A 15,786-nucleotide genomic window follows, 5' to 3' on the forward strand; every position below is an offset into this window, starting at 1 on the left:
TCACTTCATGCTTTCAGATGCTTCTAAAACATCACCTACCTAGAAGTGTGAGGCTCACAAACAGACAGATTAGTTGAGTGAATTTCCTTATCAACCTGTAATTCAACAAGGAACTGTATTTTTCATAAAAGCCAGTAAAAATGTATTCTTTCAAAACAATAGTATTAAAACAGGCTCTAGTCCTAATCGTCTCCCAGTTTGTACAGCTACACACAAAAATCTAAAGACAATTAGTGACTAACAGCTTCTCCCCTACCTGGGAAAATTGATCTTCTTTCTACACCTTCTTCACTACTAAACAATCAACAATATCATGATTAGACCCTTTTCTCTCTGGGATTCTACATCACAATGATTCTACTGAGGAAAAATGACAGTTCCAACTCCTCCAACAACCTCTTCAGTCAAACACAGAGCTCTTATTTACTAAGAATAAACAGAAAAATTGTGATCAGCTAGTCTGACCTCCTGTATAATGCAGGCTATAGAAAACTGCCATGAATTAACTCCTGTTTCAGCAAGAGCATATCTTTTAGAAAAAGATCCAAGCTTGATTTAAAAGTTCTCTGTGATATAGAATCTATCACAGTTCTTGGTAAATTGTACCAATGATTCCCCTCATTGTTAAAAATTTGCTCCTTATTTCTAGTAGGAATTTGTCTAGCTTCAACTTCCAGCCATTGGGTCTTGTTTTACCTTTGCCCGCTAGACTGAGGAGCCTTTTATTATCAAAGTTTTGTTCTCCATATAAGTACTTATGGACTATGAATAAGTCACCCCTTAACCCCCAGGTTAAGCTATACAAATTGTGCTCTTGCAGTCTACCGCTATAAAGCATCGTTTCCAATCCTTTAATTATTCTCCTGGCTCTTCTTTGAACCCTCTCCAATTTATTCATACCCTTCTTGAACTGTGCACACCAGAAGTTAAAACAATATTCCAGTAGCAGTTGCACCAGGGCCAAATACAGAGGTCATATAACCTACCTACTCCTACCCAAGAGTCACCTGTTTACACATCCAGGATCGCATTCACCCTTTTGACCACAACATTACACTGGGAACTCATGTTCATCTGATTATCCACCATTACTACCAAGTTTTTTTCAGTCAGCGCTTCACAGGATAAAGTCCCCATCCTGTAAGGAACCAGTCAGGATACAAGCAGTAAGAACTTAAGAATGAAAGGCCTAGGGATGAGAAGTTTACTAAGGAAAGGAAAAAAAAGAGAAAGGTAAACCAAAGAACTAAATACCTTTCACATCCCCAACTATCCTTTCCTTGAACAACCTTAGGCTTCAGAATGTGGAAATCAGAATTGTTGGACCTAACATACAGAGAGTGCATCTGTTGGATTAAGAGGTACCATTTGTAGATAGAAAAGGAGTACTTGTGGCACCTTAGAGACTAACCAATTTATTTGAGCATAAGCTTTCATGAGCTACAGCTCACTTCATCGGATGCATACTGTGGAAAGTGTAGATCTTTTTATATACACACAAAGCATGAAAAAATACCTCCTCCCACCTCACTCTCCTGCTGGTAATAGCTTAGCTAAAGTGATCACTCTCCTTACAATGTGTATGATAATCAAGGTGGGCCATTTGCAGCACAAATCCAGGGTTTAACAAGAACGTCTGGGGGGGGGGGGGGTAGGAAAAAACAAGGGAAAATAGGTTACCTTGCATAATGACTTAGCCACTCCCAGTCTCTATTCAAGCCTAAATTAACTGTATCAAATTTGCAAATGAATTCCAATTCAACAGTTTCTCGCTGGAGTCTGGATTTGAAGTTTTTTTAATATCACAACTTTCATGTCTGTAATCGCGTGACCAGAGAGATTGAAGTGTTCTCCGACTGGTTTATGAATGTTATAATTCTTGACATCTGATTTGTGGCCATTTATTCTTTTACGTAGAGACTTTCCAGTTTGACCAATGTACATGGCAGAGGGGCATTGCTGGCACATGATGGCATATATCACATTGGTGGATGTGCAGGTGAACGAGCCTCTGATAGTGTGGCTGATGCTCCAAGCCCTCAGACAGAGACAAACACCTACAAGATCTCTATCAAGCATTCTTACAACTACAATACCCCCCTGCGGAAGTGAAGAAACAGATTGATAGAGCCAGAAGAGTTCCTAGAAGTCTCCTACTACGGGACAGGCCTAACAAAGAAAATAACAGAATGCCACTAGCCGTCACCTGCAGCCCCCAACTAAAACCCCTCCAACGCATTGTTAAGGATCTACAACCTATCCTGAAGGATGACCCAACACTCTCACAAATCTTGGGAGACAGGCCAGTCCTTGCCTACAGAAAGCCACCCAACCTGAAGCAAATTCTCACCAGCAACCACATACCACACAACAGAACCACTAACCCAGGAACCTATCCTTGCAAAAAAGCCCGTTGCCAACTGTGCCCACATATCTATTCAGGGGACACCATCACAGGGCCTAATAACATCAGCCACACTATCAGAGGCTCATTCACCTGCACATCTACCAAATGTGATATATGCCATCATGTGCCAGCAATGCCCCTCTGCCATGTACATTGGTCAAACTGGACAGTCTCTACGTAAAAGAATAAATGGACACAAATCAGATGTCAAGAATTATAACATTCATAAACCAGTCGGAGAACACTTCAATCTCTCTGGTCACGCGATTACAGTCATGGAAAGTTGTGATATTACAACAAAAAATCTTCAAATCCAGACTCCAGCGAGAAACTGTTGAATTGGAATTCATTTGCAAATTTGATACAGTTAACTTAGGCTTGAATAGAGACTGGGAGTGGCTAAGTCATTATGCAAGGTAACCTATTTCCCCTTGTTTTTTCCTACCCCCCTCCCCCAAGATGTTCTTGTCAGACCCTGGATTTGTGCTGCAAATGGCCCACCTTGATTATCATACACATTGTAAGGAGAGTGATCACTTTAGCTAAGCTATTACCAGCAGGAGAGTGAGGTGGGAGGAGGTATTTTTTCATGCTTTGTGTGTATATAAAAAGATCTTCTACACTTTCCACAGTATGCATCCGATGAAGTGAGCTGTAGCTCACGAAAGCTTATGCTTAAATAAATTGGTTAGTCTCTAAGGTGCCACAAGTACTCCTTTTCTTTTTGCGAATACAGACTAACACGGCGGTTACTCTGAAACCTGTCATTTGTAGATAGTTATTTTTCAGATTAAAACTGCATTTGATAGTGATGTAGAGAACTGCAAAACTGAAAAGAGATTATAAAAAGCCTTCAAGTTAAGCAATATTTCCGTCACTTCTCCAAAGACATTTCATCCAGCGTGCAGAATATGTCAAAGACTTGTGCCGATCGGCCACTGGGAGTTACGCACCCAATGGCTTCCACATCACGACACACCACAATAGCAATCCTTGACATTGATTACAATTATCTGATAGTGCCTTCATTAATTGTCACCACCTGAGACTTCAAAAGACTCAATGTTATTGCACAAAAAAGTATACATGTTCTCTATACAGAGTTAGTGGGAAAGTGTTTTTTGTATGACAATAATAATCATTTGGAATCTAAGGGATAGAAATTGTCCCACTGTTAAACTGTCAGTCAAAAACCTTATTATACATGGATTGAACATCACATCCATATATAACTACCTTTCCTGTCAGTCAAATATGTTGTTCTATACAGATCTAACATCAATTTGATTTTTAAATTGGCAGAGGCTATAAAACATTGTTCTGATGTGATGTCAATGTGATCTAAGTTACTGTGTGTCAGAATACAACAGAATGTCATTCCCCACCCACAAACAGTCAAATGCAAAGATTTCCTTAACTAGTTTCCTTAACTAACATGCCACGTTCATCCTATGATACTAAAATCATGATAATTTGGGTATTCATAGAATCATAGAATCATAGAATATCAGGGTTGGAAGGGACCCCAGAAGGTCATCTAGTCCAACCCCCTGCTCGAAGCAGGACCAATTCCCAGTTAAATCATCCCAGCCAGGGCTTTGTCAAGCCTGACCTTAAAAACCTCTAAGGAAGGAGATTCCACCACCTCCCTAGGCAACGCATTCCAGTGTTTCACCACCCTCTTAGTGAAAAAGTTTTTCCTAATATCCAATCTAAACCTCCCCCACTGCAACTTGAGACCATTACTCCTCGTTCTGTCATCTGCTACCATTGAGAACAGTCTAGAGCCATCCTCTTTGGAACCCCCTTTCAGGTAGTTGAAAGCAGCTATCAAATCCCCCCTCATTCTTCTCTTCTGCAGGCTAAACAATCCCAGCTCCCTCAGCCTCTCCTCATAAGTCATGTGTTCCAGACCCCTAATCATTTTTGTTGCCCTTTGCTGGACTCTCTCCAATTTATCCACATCCTTCTTGAAGTGTGGGGCCCAAAACTGGACACAGTACTCCAGATGAGGCCTCACCAATGTCGAATAGAGGGGAACGATCACGTCCCTCGATCTGCTCGCTATGCCCCTACTTATACATCCCAAAATGCCATTGGCCTTCTTGGCAACAAGGGCACACTGCTGACTCATATCCAGCTTCTCGTCCACTGTCACCCCTAGGTCCTTTTCCGCAGAACTGCTGCCTAGCCATTCGGTCCCTAGTCTGTAGCTGTGCATTGGGTTCTTCCGTCCTAAGTGCAGGACCCTGCACTTATCCTTATTGAACCTCATCAGATTTCTTTTGGCCCAATCCTCCAATTTGTCTAGGTCCTTCTGTATCCTATCCCTCCCCTCCAGCGTATCTACCACTCCTCCCAGTTTAGTATATTTTTAATATACTAATTCATCCAATGGGTAACTTCATTATGAATACATTAGCAGCTCGGAGCAACCTTTATTCTTGTTTATCCATCACAAATGTTGATTTAAAATGAGATTAGTCCTTTTATCTTTGTTGAGATCAACACTGGTTTATAAAAACAAGTTCAAAAGTACTATTTTCCTATACAAGAACACTTTCCAATGGCATTAGCAGCAGAGTGGGAAAAGTAATCCACCCACAGGAGTACAAAGTTGCACTCAACTTCTCCGCCAGCTTCAAAACTGACCAAGAAAGAAAGGAGCAAGAGTAGTGCCAAACAATGTTCTTCTCCTCTCCCCCATAGATATTTTGATATTTCTGCTTTTAGTTCTGAGGATTTTTGGATCACTAACACATAGAAAAGCACTACCAAAATTAATTATTTTCTAGCCCATTCAACTTAACACATTACTTGTAATTTTGTTTCCCCTGTGAGGTGTCAAGAAATGAAGTACAGTAAAGAATCATGAAATAAGGTATTACCAAAAAAACCAAAACAAAACAGATTAGAATCCTGAGCATAACACATATTTTTCTATCAATTAATTTGTTTTTTTGCAAAAAAAATTTAAAATGTATAAAGAAACCATTAATCTATGGTGCATAAATCACCCTACATATACTTACACACATGGGTGACTTAATAATAGTTAAGGCAGGGGTGGGCAAACTTTTTGGCCTGAGGACCACATCAGGGTATGGAAATTTTATGCTGGGCCATGAATGCTCACGAAATTGGGGATGGGGTGCGGGAAGGGGTGAGGACTCCTGCTGGGGGGTGAGGGGTTTGGGGTGTGGAGGGGGGCTCCGGGTTGGGGTGCGGGGGGGGGGGGAGAAGTGAGGGCTCTGGGGTGGGGCTGGGGATGAGGGGTTTGGGTTGTGGAGGGGGGCTCCAGGCTGGGACCGAGGGGTTCGGAGGGCAGGAGCGGAATCAGGGCTGGGTCAGGAGGTTGGGGTATGGGGGAGGGGTGAGAGGGCTCCGGCTGGGGGTGCAGGCTCTGGGGTGGACCCAGGGATGAGGGGTTTAGAGTGCAGAAGGATGCTCTGGGCTCAAACCAATGGGTTCAGAGGGCATGAGAAGGATCAGGGATGGGGCAAGCTGTTGGGGAATTGGGAGAGTGCAGACTCTGGGGTGGGGCTGGGGATGAGGGGCTTGGAGTATAAGAGGGGGCTCTGGGCTGGGATCGAGGGGTTTGGAGGGCGGGGGGGGGGGATCAGGGCTGTGGCAGGGGGTTGGGGCACGGTGTGTGTGTGTGGGGGGGCTCAGGCGGTGCTTACTGCAAGCAGCTCCCGGAAGCATGTCCGCCCTCCAGCTCCGAGGCACAGCCAGGTGGCTCTACGCGCTGCCCTGTCTTCAGGCGCCACCCCTGCAGCTCCTATTGGCTGAGTGCCTGGGGACAGGGCAGTGTGCAGAGCTGCCTGTCCATGCCTCCGTGTACTACATAGGAGCCAGAGAAGGGTCATGCCAGCTGCTCCCTGGGAGCCATGTGGAGTGAGGTAAGCCCCTGACCCCACTCCCCGGCTGGAGCGCCGGAGTGGGGCAACCCCCCAACCCCGCTCTATGGCGGGAGCTGAGGACCAGATTAAATGGTCTGACTGGCTGGATGTGGCCTGTGGGCCGTAGTTTGACGATCTCTGAGTTAAGCGCATGATTCTATAACCTTAACTCATGCAGAGCACTACTAAAATAAGGGTTGCAAAATCAGGCTATTAATTAGAGACATGGGAGTCACAATGTCTGGGATTTACTCCCTGCTCCACCAATTTCCCTTTAGGTTATGCCTTCTCTGACTCAGTTAAGCCCTCTGTAAAATGGACCTGCTGTACTCCACAGAACCCTTATCAGGCATTATTAACTACATGTTAAAAAGCTATGAGCATTTAGGATCCAATTCATAATGATGAAATATATATGATATTGAACAACTTTAATCTTATGGAATTTAGCAAAGTAATCTGTCATGTGAGGCTAAAATACAAATAGGTTATGCACAGAGGCTTATGTACAAGTATTAATATATTATTTTTCTATTTCCAAAAAAGCACTCTAATTTGAGATTTAGAACACTGTATATATATTCTGTAATTTAGCTCATTAAAATTCTACTTACCCAATCACCTTGGGTTAACAGATTTTATTTGTTGGAATTCTTTGTTTTGTTTTTAAGACAGGCATTAAAATATAGCCTTTTCATTTATCATTTTAAGGGTGTGGGATTGTTATTACTTGTATTACAGTAGCACCTGGCCCTGTATAAACACATAGTAAGAGATAGTCCCTGCCCCAAACAGTTTATAATATCTATCAACAAGACAAAGGAAATACTGTTATTCCCATTTTATAGAGGGCGAACTAAACCACAGACAGATAAAGTAAGCTGCCCAAGATTACACTGGAAATCTGTGGCAAAAGTGAAATTTGAACTCAGATCTTCTGAGTCCAAGTCCAGTACTTTGACCATAAGACCATTTCCCACAAAAAGCAAATTTTGTGCCTGATTATGTCCAACTTTCATGACCATTTTGGAAGGCTGTTATGAATATGGTGACACATTATCTATACAAAAGACTACGTAAGCAAGTGTCACTGAAATAAACTATAAAATTAGGGAATTAACTAGACTCAAGTAGGCTACCTTCACTTTTCATTTTAAAAAGAAAAAAAGGGGGTTATAATAGAATTACTTACCACTATGGCATAATACAGAATAGGAATAACTTTTTTTCCTTAAATTGAGAGGGGACAGACCTAGATTGCTAAAATGGAAACAGCAGAAATTAAATCAAATTAATGGGTAAGATTTATACAAGGAAAACTTTGATCAAAACATAGCACACATTTTACACAAGGGATTGTACAGAGAGGCACTAAACGCAGGGACAGCAAGGTATTTACCAGAGATGTTTTTTAGCAGGTTAGATCATGGTTTTCACTAACTCAGGAAAAACTAGTTAGTCCCAGTTTAAGACATTTTCTATTTTAAAAATTGTGTCATTGATGCACTATATTGCTACCACATTACACATAGTTTTAGTTACATATTTAAATTGTGATTACATAAAGCACTAGGAGATTAATTTACAAATAAAAAGTAAAACTGCAGTGAGCATAACAATGATATATGTTATAATAATACTGACTGTCTAAATATCTGTATACATTTTGGTTCAGTATTTTTTCAAGGAAGTTATATATGTCAGGACTTATTTCAGTTTTCAATATTTTACAAATAAGAGTCAAAACATTTGGTTATATGTAAACAACAACAATCCAGACTTTGAGGCTTGAAGCAGTAAGCAATCAGAAGCATGCAGAATTGCACACTACCAGTCTAGGTCCACTTGGCCATTCAAAATTGTGTAACAGAAGATCAACTTTGATGTAATGGATAGACCAAGCCTATTCATCAGTTCTGGGTGGATTATCCAAAGTTTGAAAAGATTAGTTCTGTGCTTGCTGAACTTGCTGGACACTGATGCAATTGTACCTCAAGTCAGACAGAATATCATCATTCTACAAATGTTTCCACCATGTTAAAGGGGAAATTTTTCCTTGATAGCAGATGAAAACAATGATTTTGGATACAGCAATTCTTCTACTTTAAATCAAGCTAAATATGAGAGAAAGTCAGGATTTTACTCAGCAACCACGGTCTTGCAATTTCTTTTTGTTCAGATGACAAATTTCTTTCCTGGGTATTTTGGATGAAGAAGGTTGGCCAACATTTGTACAGGAGTAATTGCCTCATAAAATCTCTTGTGTACTTTTCCTTTGTGTGGTGCAAGATCTTTATTTATCAGCAAATGCAACCATTGTTTTCATTCTACAACAATTGTTAATGTGTCCCTTTGGTGTGCATGCCATTTCACAGCAACTAATTTTAATTGTCTGATCAAGTTATTTGCTTCTTGGGAAATCCCTTGATTATTAATAGGGCCCAACCAAATCCATGGCTGTGAAAAATGCATCACAGACTGAAATCTGATCCCCCCCTGCGAAATCTGGTCTTTTGTGTACTTTTACCCTATACTACACAGATTTCACGGGGGAGACCAGCATTTCTCAAACTGGGGTCCTGACTCAAAAAGAGGCAGTGGGGGGTTCGCAAGGTTATTGTAGGTGGGGTCGTGGTATTGCTATCCTTACTTCTGTGCTGCCTTCAGAGCTGGGTCTCTGGAGAGAAGCAGCTTCTCACTGGGCGCCCAGCTCTGAAGGCGGCAGCACAGAAGTGAGGGTGGCAATACCACACCAGGCCATCTTTACTTCTGCGCTGCTGCTGGCGGTGGCTCTGCCTTCAGTGCTGGGCTCAGGGCCAGCAGCTGCCGCTCTCCAGCTGCCCATCTCTGAAGGCAGTGCTGCCACCAGCAGTAGCACAGGAGTGCAAGAGACAATCCCACAATCCCCCTACAATAGTCTTGTGATCCCTCCCCCTCCCCCCAAGCCTCTGTTTGGGTCAGGACCCCTACAGTCACAACACTGTGAAATTTCATATTAAAATATCTGAAATCATGAAACTTACTATTTTTAAAATCCTATGACCATGAAATTGACCAAAATGGAGGAGGAATTTGGCATGGCCCTAATTATTAATTATACTGATAACTCTATCTTCAGTTCTGCCTCATGGTTAGTCAGAATCCTGAGATAATGAGGCCAATTTTTAAACATATGTTTCCAGGCATGTTATTTGACTGTTCCATTGTGTAACACCAGGGATTTGGGGTTTTACAGAACTTGGCATTCTTTTAACCAGACTTCAGGCTGATGACAATTACGAAAATGCTTTTGTAAATCTACAACATGTTTCATCAAAGGTCTTGTCCAAGTAGATTTAGCCAATGTGATGTGAATCCATACATAACCAACGTGTCATCCTCTTGTTCCAAATCACTTCTCATATTTTACATCTTTTTCTCATCGTCTCTCAGGTAGCTCTTTACACAATGGTACAGTTCATTTGCTAATGCCTTGGCTTCTCTTGCCAATGTAGCAGAGTACTTTCCAGTCTTCTTATTGCTTCCAGTATCAACCACCAACACAGAAGCCAAAGTTAGCTATCACTGAGTCATTGTGCACATTTCTCCAGCCATCTTGTATTAATGTAACTGCTTTTCCACGTAATGTGTGTGCTTCCACCTTTAAGCCATTAGTAACTGTATGTAACAGTTCATCTAGTACCTTCTTTTGACAGGGAGCTTCGTAGCTTGGCCTTAGGCAGCTGATAATTGATTGAAAAATTGGATGCTAAATAACAGAAGAGGGAATATTACACTCATAAAAAATCTGCAATTTTCAAGTCTACATTTTGTTTCAATACTGGAGATGTTTTTGTTGTAAACATAGCCATTTGTGGTTGAAAAACTGTGATACTTCCTCCTCCTTGTCTTTGGCTGAGCTGTATATGGCTTCCTTTTGATGTACTTGGCAATGACAATGCAGTATTATCAGTACCTTCATCCTCAGAGTCTGATTCTAATACTCATGTATGTTTAGCCAAAGTCAGCCGTTCCAGAGTCTCTCTGTTTTTTCCACTGTACTTTGCAAAATATTCGCTCATACAATCTGCCTTCCCACTTACTTTTTCTTTACAATTTCTGCATCTAAGGCTCTCTGCCATCTTCTTGAAACTTGTCAAAATAGCCATGAATTGGGTCAAGTGGTCTTCCATCTTAGCTAATGATGAAATATTTTGTCTTGAATCACTGTACTCACTGAGTTCAATCACAGCAGTTGCACTGCAGCCAGCCAGATGAAGAGACAGACTACTGGACTGGACAGTTAGTTTGGCAGTTTACCTCAAACAGAAACTGAAACTTCTGAATCCGGGAATTCCCCATCTGGGAAAGGGGAGTTCCTGGATTCAGAAGTTTCCCTTTCTGTTTGAGATAGCCAAGGCAACAGCATACAGGGGTTGGGGGGCGGGGAGTGTTTGATTTTATTTCCTTTCATTAAAATTAACAGACCATCTTACTGCAAAATTATTATCAAATTGCTAAATATTTGTCAGTGATTTTCATTAGTATATTTTAATAAAAAAATATTTTCCAACTTGCACAGTTCAAATCAGTATTTACCAACATCCTGTCCTAATGTAGTTTTTCCTGGGAAACTGCCAACCCTGAATACATTTACATAAACAATTGAAGGAGATTTCCTAGGGATTTGACAGATTATAGGCTGATGACACTATTGTTACAGTCTCAATGGAAATCTGGTTTGATCTAGTTAACAAAGAACTAGAACCACACGAAGACAAAATAAAAAAGACAATTTGGAGATACTATGGATTCTTTCCATTACTTAGTCAATATGGCTTATCCTAAATACTGAGGCTGAAACCAGGCAGGAAGAAAATTTGAAATATGGGGAACACAATCTAGTCCTGAATTTATTCCTTTACTTCTAGAATTTAAATTTTAAGAATTTGATTTCTACTCCAAATCTATTTCTGTGAAGAAGGTTACATCTGAGTTTATTTCCAAATGGTGGAAAACTGTGGAAGTAAAACTATGCAGTAAAATTTTCAGAATGTGCCTAAGAGACTTAGGAGCTACCTAGGTCACACTAAAAGTCAATGAAATGAAGGCTCCTAGCTACCTAAATCATTTTTAAAAATGAACTGTGGATTTCTCTTCATGTTTTAAAAAGGTGCTCTTCTATAGCAAGATAGCAAACATGTGAGAGGATTTTACAGTGAGATAACTAAGTGGAACCAGGGCACTTGTAGTATTTACCAGAAGTGGCTAGATAAGGTCAGCACTATGCCACCACCTAGGATTGACTTCACTTAGTTGACCTCCCAGTAAAACTAGAGAGCCTTGTCTCCACTATGTTTTTACAGCACATCAATTATCCCACAGTAAAAAAAAAAAACACTTTTTTTTTTTGGTCAGTGAAGAAAAGCTTTTAGGTTAAGTCACTTAGGAGCTTTTGAAATTTTTATCCAAAATATTGTTCAGACTGTTGTCATTCTTAGAAGATCTAAACGTCTGTCCAGACAACTCATCATCAGTCAAGTGTGTTTAGTACTTTCAGACTGGCTTGGTTTGGTCTAGTCAAAATGTTGTGATAGGCTAAATGATAAAAAGCAAGTGAGTTGTTAAAAAACATATTGGTATCTTAGGTCAGCTACAAATGACACAGTTTTTAACAGCATAGGGATTCAGTTGTTGCAGTTTTGTGAGCGTATCACAAGAATGTAAGCTTTTCATTTTGGACAACATAAGAAGATAACATAAGAACGGCCATACTGGGTCAGAACAAAGGTCCATCAATCCCAATAGCCTGTCTTCCGACAGTGACCAATGGCAGGTGCCCCAGAGTGGATGAACAGAACAGGTAATCATCAGGTTATCCATCCCCTGTCACCCATTCCCAGCTTCTGGCAAACAGAGGCTAGGGACAACACCCCTGCCCATCCTAGCTAATAGCCATTGATGGACCTGTCATCCATTAATTTATCTAGTTCTTTTTTTGAACCCTGTTACAGTCTTGGCCTTCACAACATCCTCTGGCAAAGGAATCCACCAGTTGACTGTGTGTGGTGTGAAGAAATACTTTTTTGTTTGTTTTAAACCTGCTGCCTAGTAGTCTCATTTGATGACCCCTAGTTTTTGTGTAAATAAGAAAAGTGACTTCCTTATTTACTTTTTCTACACCAGTCATGATTTTATAAAATTCTATCATATCCTCCTTTAATCATCTCTTTTCCAAGATGAAAAATCCCAATCTTATTAATCTCTCCTCATATGGAAGCTATCCATACCCATAATCATTTTTGTTGCCCTTTTCTGAATCTTTTTTGAGATGGGACGACCACATCTGCATGCAGTATTCAAGATGTGGGCATACCATGGATTTATATAGAGGCAATATGATATTTTCTCTCTTATTAACTATCCCTTTCTTAATGATTCCCAACATTCTGCTAGCTTTTTTGACTGCCACTGCACATTGAGTGGATGTTTTCAGACAACTATCCACAAGGATGCCAGAATCTCTCTCTTGAGTGGTAACAGCTAATTTAGAACCCATCATTTTTATATGTATAGTTGGGATTATGTTTTCCAATGTGCATTACTTTGCATTTATCAATATTGAATTTCATCAGCCATTTTGTTGTCCAGTCATCCAGTTTTGTGACAAACCTTTGTATCTCACAGTGTGCTTTGGACTTAACTATCTTGAGTAGTTTTGTATCATCTGCAAATTTTGCCACCTCACTGTTTACCCCCTTTTCCAGATCATTTATGAATATGTTGAATACTCCTGGTCCCATTACAGACCCCTGGGGGACACCACTATTTACATCTCTCCATTCTGAAAACTGACCATTTATACCTACCCTTTGTTTCCTATCTTTTAACCAGTTGTCAATCCATAAGAGGACTTTTCTTCTTGTCCCAAGACACCTTACTTTGCTTAAGAGCCTGTAGTGAGGGACCTTGTCAAAGGCTTTCTGAAAATACACTGTATCAACTGGATCACTCTGGTTCATATGCTTGTTAACTCCCCCAACGAATTCTAGTAGACTGGTGAGGCATGATTTTCCTTTACAAAAACCATGTTGACTCTTCCCCAACAAATTATGTTCAACTAGGTGTCTGACAATTCTGTCCTTTACTATAGTTTCAATCAATTTCCCTGGTACTGAAGTCAGGCTTATTGGCCTGTACTTGCCAGGATCACCACTGGGAACCCTTTTTAAAAATTGATTCGAGGATAGCTAATGTGATGCCATTTGGTACAGAACCTGATTTAAATGATAGGTTACAAACCACAGTTAATAGTTCTACAATTTCACATTTGAGTTCCTTCAGCACTCTTGGGTGAATACCATCTGGTCTTGGTGACTTATTGCTGTTTAGAGGAGGTTTTGGAACAAATTGATAATGACACCTCAATCTGGGACAGTTCCTCAGATTTGTCACCTAAAAAGAATGGCTCAAGTTTGGGAATCTCTCTCACACCCTCAGCCATGAAGATCAAAGCAAATAATTCATTTAATTTCTCCACAATGGCCTTATCGTCCTTGCGTGCTCCATTAGCATCTTGATCATCCAACGGCCCCACTGGTTGTTTAGCAGGCTTCCTACTTCTGATGTATTTTAAAAAAATCTATTACTTGTTGAGTCTTTGGCTAACTGTTCTTCAAATTCTTTTTTGGCCTCCCTAATTATATTTTTATACTTTGCTTGCCAGAGTTTATGCTCCTTTCTATTTTCCTCAGTAGGATTTAACTTCCACTTTTTAAAGGATGCCTTTTTGCCTCACTACTTCTTTTACTTTGTTGTTTAGCCACAATAACACTTTTGGGGTTCTGTTTTTTTTAATTTGGAGTACACATTTAAGTTGAGCCTCTATTATGGGGTCTTTTAAAAGTTTCCATGCCGCTTGCAGAGATTTTACTTTTGTCACTGTACCTTTTAATTTCTGTTTAACTAACTTCCTCATTTTTGTGTAGTTCCCCTTTCTGAAATTAAATGGTACCGTGTTGGGCTGCTGTGGTGTTTTCCCCGCCACAGTGATGTTACATTTAAGTATATTATGGTCACTATTACCAAGCACTCCAGGTATATTCACCTCTTGGAACAGATCCTGTGCTCCATTTAGGACTAAATCAAGAATTACCTCTATTCTTGTGGATTCCAGGACTAGCTGCTCCAAGAAGTAGTCAGTTAAGGTGTCAAGAAATTTTATCTTTGCATCCCATCCTGAGGTGTCATGTACCCAGTCAATATGTGGACAGTTGAAATCCCTCATTATTATTGAGCTTTTTATTTGTATAGCCTCTCTAATCTCCCCAAGCATTTCACAGTCACTATCACCATCCTTGACAGATGGTCAGTATTGCTGTATACAGATTGCTGTATTCTTATTATTCGAGCATGGAAACACTATCCATAGAGATTCTCTGTCACAGTTTGGTTCATTGAAGATTTTTTTACTTCATTTGATTCTATGCTTTCTTTCACATATACTGCCACTCCCGCACCAGCATGACCTGTTCTGGCCTACTGATATAATTTTTTACCCTGGTATTACTGTGTCCCTTTGATTATCCTCATTCCACCAAGCTTCTGTGATACCTATTATATCAATATCCTCATTTAATACCAGGCACTTTAGTTCACCCACCTTATTATTTAGGCATCTAGCATTGTATATAAGCACATTAAGAACTTGTCACTTTTTACCTGTCTGCCATTGCACGATGTAATTGAATGGGACTTTTTTTCATTTGACTTTCTCATCAGATCCTACCCATATTTTATTATCTTATATCCTCTCTTCCTAAATAGGAGGGAATCTCCATTAGTAGATCCTCCCCTAAGGGATGTCTCTCTGAATCATATGCTCCTTCGCACCTGTCAACTTTCCCCCAGCCCTTATTAAAAACTTTATAGAGCAGTTTTTAAACTTTTAAGTGCCAGTAATCTGGTTCCATTTTGGTTTAGGTAGAGCCATCTTTCCTGTATAGGCTCCCCCTTTCCCAAAAGTTTCCCCAGTTCCTAATAAATCTAAATCCCTCCTCCCTACACCATCATCTCATCCATGCATTGAGACCCTGCAGTTCTGCTTGTCTAACTGGCCCTGCAGGTGGAACTGAAACCATTTCAGAGAAAGCTACCATGGAGGTCCGGGACTTCAATATCTTGCCTAAAAGCATAAATCTGGCTTCCAAGACCTCTCTCCTACCCTTCCCTATGTCACTGGTGTGATGGGTTGGACCCCCCCCCCCTTCCAGGATGCCACCTGATGTACTGGTGTTTCAGAACCCACCTCTTCCACCAGCCTGGGATCCCTTACACTGTTTTGCTGAACTAGGCTCTCCGGCCTCCTCCAGTACACACACAGGCAGGAACACACCCAGCTGTATAATCATACAGACACTACAATCACCACTGCTAGCACTCAAATTCACCAGCACTCAAGTGCACATCCGCTCTGGAGCGTAAAGCCAAAGTTGTATT

The 15,786-nt window shown here is 40.6% G+C and overlaps 1 long non-coding RNA gene across 1 annotated transcript in view; it reads right to left on the minus strand.

The window, feature by feature from the left end:
- The window catches only part of LOC125632576 (uncharacterized), a 73,328-nt gene that overhangs the window by 52,538 nt on the left and 5,004 nt on the right, over positions 1-15,786 (minus strand). The window lies entirely within an intron of this gene.

This window comes from Caretta caretta, chromosome 2 (genome assembly GCF_965140235.1).
Source record: "Caretta caretta isolate rCarCar2 chromosome 2, rCarCar1.hap1, whole genome shotgun sequence".
NCBI classification, from domain to species: Eukaryota; Metazoa; Chordata; order Testudines; family Cheloniidae; genus Caretta; species Caretta caretta.